The following is a 5,809-nucleotide window of genomic DNA, read 5'->3' on the forward strand; positions in this document are numbered from 1 at the left end:
TCGAGTACCTCTACCAACTGCGTCACGCACGACCGCCCTGTTATGAAACCGTGTTGTGAACTATTGATCAGACTGAATACGCGGTCTTTGACTGAATTGAACACGCAGCGTTCCATCAAGTTGGAAACCAGGTACAGTAACGAGATTGGCCTGTAATTCTCGGCATATTCTTTATTATCCTTCTTGAATACAGGGACCACGTTGGCCAGTTTCCAGTCCATGGGAAGGGAGCCCAGTCTGAGAGACTTGCTGAATAGTTCGCATAAGGATGGAGTGATCTTATATACTGTCTCCTTCAAAATCCTTGCCGAGATTTCATCAGGACCGGTAGCTTTACTCGCGTCAAGGTTGGCCAGTACATCCAAGACCTGAGTGACTGTGAGAGTCAGGTCCGATAACGTCACATCAACGTTGGGTCCATCGTACTCCTCGACTGGTGTCGGTGACAATGAATAGCTGCTTCTCCGTCGAAAAAGTACAAGCCTGATTGGTGTAAGTAATTGTAAAGTTATGCCGAGATGTCATTAGCTATAAGACCCATCTAGCGCTTGTTAAGTGTGGCCAGTCAGTTATGGCGATTCCTTAGGAATAAGAGTTGACGAACGAAAACTTTGAGACTTTACATGAATGTTCTCCACCAAACACTGCTTCGATTTTTATGATAAAAAGGTTAAGCAAATCTTGCGGTAACTGGAAGCAAGAGTTTTTAAATTAGAAGTTAAGAAGTCTCGAGCACATGCAAGAATGTATCATATAACTTTTGGAAAAGATAATGCAATTTTTAAACAACATCGAATCAAAAGTTAACAATCTGTATCTTTGAGTAACGCCTTTTTACATGCCTTGAGTTGTACCTTTTTTTCCTTCCAGATCAATTTGCTCTTAAATTTGGTCACCGCGCTCTTTAAGAGGAAAAGACCTTCTTTCCTCTTTAGCCAATCCAATGCCAGGATTGAGAGAAAAGAAACCCTTCACGTTATATGAATGCGCGCGTGCTTTTCGCTAAGGAGTTCTTGGTAATGTTATGCGTAGTACAGGTTGCGTATTGCAATACTAAGGAATCACATATTTATAAGTGGACCATTTAGATTCGTTCGTTCTCACTGATTGTGTAGATGTTGCGATTAAGCCAACTGTCAGGTTTGTTATTTGTTGGCCCCTATCGAGAGGACTCTGTTCTCAGTAAACCAGCTTTTTATGGTCAATAACAGAGAGTAATGAGCGCTGATAACGAAACATTGAGCAAACCTCTAGTCACCTTCATTTATTCATCGTGATAGCCCTTTGATTAAAATTTCGTCCTTATGCTATCACAATGGTCAGCTGTAAGCGTATACCGGATGTAGAAAGCATCATGAAGAATGAAGTTCAGTAAGACTGAAAAACATAGAAGCTTGCGATCATATGTTTTCTCGTATTCGCGAGGTTACTTTTCCTCTTAATGACTGGATGTTTCTTGTATAAAGTGAAAGGCCAACAGTGTAGTGTGATTGGTACTAACGGAATAGCTGCCTGTCAGTGCAACTTTATGGAGGCCTATGATGCACAGGGAAACTCGAATCCCAACTTAGCACAATACTTGCCAACAGGTGTGGATCAGCTCGGGCTTGTCGAGCAAGGACAAAGAAACCTGGCGTATTTGTGTGAAGGTGGTGATGCAGTAGGCATTCTGTATGACTGCAATAACCGAATTCCTCTCTATGCAGCCACCGTGATCAATGGGGCCCAATGGACTGGAAAGAGCCTCGGGGGTCGACCAAAAATTAAATTTTCACAAAGCAGCTTATCAATCCTCATTTTCAACAACAAAATAACGATTACGTAGATGCTTTAAAGCGAGAACTTTGCCACACAACACAAATAAAGAGTGAGTACTTAGTTGAAGAGGACTGGTTAAGAGCAAGTGGACGCAGAAAACGTTTGAGGACTGTCCCCCAGTTTGGAGTGTTTAATTCGCACCCTTGGAGAGTCTGAGAGAGCCGACTCATTACATGGGGAAATCAAAACTGTGCTCACGTAAAAGGTGCAACAAATGTTCGGTTATTTATCGTGGTTGGTGCGATTCCATCGACAGTACGTAGATCCCCGAAACGGAGATATTTTGGCAAAAGGGGGTTCAGCAACTACAAAGACACTATCGGCGATTACAGGGTGAACGTGCCTAGAGACATGTGGACTGCTGCTTGCTGTACTTATAGTGACAAAGGAAAATTGAGATATCGCAGCACGGCCTTCTGGAGAGAAAACAATCCGGGAAACGCGCTATGTCATAGAGCAGACGTAGGTTTCTTAACGAGATGGTTGTCTGGATGGATTGCCGGTGGCACCGTGAGTTTCAATTTATTTCCGCAAACATCTCAGTGCAACATTATTGGAAATTATATCCCTCTGCCGTGATGAAGATACTTGACATAGCGAACATAAATGAACAAAGACCACCAAGAGCTTAGATGAAGCTCATTAAATTTCAGCACATAGCTAAATATTTCATCTTTTAGACCGGGGTTAAGTCTTGTAAGTTTGTAGAAACACCGAGGCTTGTGATCATGCTTGACCCTACGTTCATATTCGAGTACTCCTTTATAGATTTGCTCTTTAAACTCGATAGTGAGTTGAAAAATAAATTTTGAGGCAGTTCGATGTTTAACTTTTATATCTGGATTTGCTATATGCAGTTAGCATCATTCACCCCCGATCTAAATTTATCTTCCATGCATGAAATAGATGTGTGACAAAGTAAATAAAGTTGATGCAACTGAGACAAACTTCTTTCCTACTGAAATACTGCTGTATTGACACAAGTCAGATCGTGCAACAGATACGTAGAGGCGTAGACGACGATACCGAGTTTTCAAAGTTGTTTGAACACTTGATGCATCTATTTAATTATATATTCTGATACGATACATATTCGTTTATACACGCACTAAAGCAACGCGAAGTGCTTTATCACGTCCATCGGAAAGGCGTGTGATGATTTCTGCATTAGTGCTTTAACTATGTTGTTAGTGTCGCTCTCACTGAGCGCGGGCCTCTCGACTTCCCATCGGAAAAAAGTTCTCTTTTATTCACAGTTTCGCTCATGAGAAGGGTTGAGGAGACATGTTTCAAAAATAGTTTGGTTATTCTCCGATTCTCTTTTTTCGCGTCGGCACAAGCTAAAATCGATTTTTGGTCGGGCCACCCGTGTGGACGGCGATCGTAAGTGTAAATTTCACAAATTTTCTCGAGCGCGCTGCGACTGCAATGACACAGGTTAAGAAATTCTCTCTTGCTACAAGTTACAAGATGTAGGTTGTCAGTTCACAGACACAATATGGAAACTTTAACTGAAAGCTTTTTCATACCAGCGTGATCAGAGGAGACCCCTACCTTCGACCTTAATACGTAAAAAAAAGAGTTCTCAAAATGCAGGCGTAAATGGGGCTAAAAACGCATAATCGATCGCCTTAAACCCGCGGGTATCTCTTAAGCTTTCATCTACCAACATTTTGAAAAGCGACGCAAATCAATGCTCAATTGCGCTCGTGTTATAGCTTATTTGCATAACTCTGGATGTAAGATATCCTTTGGACCATTCAAACTTCGTTTGTTTATCTCCTGCGATGATAATTTTAGGTTTTCATAACAATTAAATGGAAAATAGATATCGAGTTGTACTAAAACGTTGCATCAACGTGATCAGTCGTATCCGGCTTTCATGACGACAGAACTGCTGCTAGCGAGAGCGGCACTCAAATCAATTTCCTCTATTTCTGAGAATTCCTTAGCAAGCACAGAAGGTTTTTCTCAGATCCGCAAAAAGGTTTAAGAGGTGAAAGGTGAATTGAATGTTTGCAGAAACCAGTAGACAAATAGATTAGAGCCGCAGGCTGTTGCAAAGAGCGGACGCTTTGTGTCCTGAATCAACATTTCGAGAACTACCCGTTCATTGTTTCTGACTCATTCAATTCAATCCATTTGAATACACCATGAAAATTTTTTTGCATATTTCGCTCGTCGTTTTTCGGTAAATTCTCTGCACGAACAAGCTCTAAACTTCCCTCAGTCTTTGTTTTCGATGGAACTAACATATGAAAATCAACTTCTCGTCCTCAATATCTCACGCACAATTAGGTTTTCATAAGATTTCCGCTAAGATTAACTTGTAGGACAAACGTGTCGGACGTAAAATTAGCAAGGCATTGATTACTCCTCCTTGACCGTTATCTCTTTACTATTCTTCCAAGTAAGAGGTATTATTCTGTTTTCCCAGTGGCAGTGCTCAGGAGGTCCATTAGTTTGGCAAGAGTTTTACCGCCGCGTAAATTCATGGATCATGTTTCGTTGATTGCCTAGACTAAAAATATCGACTTTTACTTTTTCTAGTATGTATTCGTAACACGAGAAAAGGAACTTTAGCATTATCCCAACTGATTCAATTGAAATATGGTTCCTGATTCCGCGTTCGTAACAATGATATACGTTCTTTCCTTATCCTATAAGCTAAAGAGTACGGAAAATGCTTTAACGTCTACGTCAGAAAATTCTTTCCCGTACACTGTTCCGACATCTTCCTCTCTTTCCAAGAATTTCTAGTAGTACAAAGATCTTTCCATGAAGGGAGATGAAAGGTGACCAGATGGTAGAATTTCAGCAGTTCTCTGGTCTTTTGCCAAAAAGCTTAACCGTTGTGTTAACTCCCATGAAAAACATACGAGGGTCTTTATCAAGGTTTTCATGTGCTGGCGGTATCATTTATATACTTTCTTTTCCATTGCAGCTAAAACACAGAACCTCCCTCCTAACAGGCCATCGGTCAACATCGGTCACGTGCAGAGCTAGCTGATATCATGACGCTTTTGTTCAACTCTCCGATAAATAGATAAAACAGCACGCAATTTGCTTAGAGTTAGTCCCTATTTCACGCGGTAAGGAAAACTTCAAACACACGGTACGACTTTTTAAATGCTATATCGCTTTAAATCGCTTTAAACCCTACAGAACTTCATAAACCTTAGTAGAATTTAGTAGCCTGAGTTAGGAAACTGGGTACAGTAAGAACTAAAAAGAGTTTACGCATTACTTTTCACTGATAAGAAGACAGAAGCGGATTATATATTGAACGAAATTTGATAAAAAGTTATCCAATGCATCATTGAAGAAACTGAACTTTTCTTTCCGTCTTCAGAAAAACAATCACGTTAGGCAAGCAAAAGATGAAGCAAAAGGTAAATAGGAGGCAAAATTTACTCGACATCATGTTGGTTTTATTCGCCAAGACGATTAGTAGGCTAAGTGTGCATGTTGAAGAAAAGAACTGACGACAGTGGTTTTTTTTGTCAGTAGAGTTTTATCATCCGCTTCAACCCTTCAATTCTTTCTTTGAATTCTGCTAATAACACACTTTTCCTCACCCTAAGGAAACTGTTTTTTAAATTGCTTCCTTGCAATCGTTTTTCTATTCTACACGCGTCAAAGCTTCTTTGTTTTCGTGTTGTCTTAAAGTTTCATACAACACCTATCAAAATGATAACCTTTAGAGTGAAGAGATAGTCGAGGCCTTAGCATGGTGCAATTTCTGATTAATTTGTCAATATCGTTGCTTCAAAAATTCAATTGGAGATGACAGTCGAACTCATCGGCGAGTAAACTTTACTACGCAGGAAACCCGTGTTAAAGATGGCCAGAAACATGTCGCCGCGATATTCATTCTCTAGGTTCTGGGTTCGAATATGCCAGGGTCGTCAGGTAAGACAATCAATTGATTACGTGTAGATCAGGACAGCCAGGTCTTTCATATACATGACTGGGTCAAGGATAGAGAGGT

At 40.5% G+C, this 5,809-nt stretch overlaps 1 pseudogene; it reads left to right on the forward strand.

Moving 5' to 3' along the window:
• The first annotated feature begins 1,315 nt into the window (after positions 1-1,315).
• On the forward strand, positions 1,316-2,397 carry LOC136284011 (uncharacterized; annotated as a pseudogene).
• The last annotated feature ends 3,412 nt before the right edge of the window (positions 2,398-5,809 follow it).

The sequence above is a fragment of the Pocillopora verrucosa genome, chromosome 1 (genome assembly GCF_036669915.1).
Source record: "Pocillopora verrucosa isolate sample1 chromosome 1, ASM3666991v2, whole genome shotgun sequence".
Classification (NCBI taxonomy): Eukaryota; Metazoa; Cnidaria; class Anthozoa; order Scleractinia; family Pocilloporidae; genus Pocillopora; species Pocillopora verrucosa.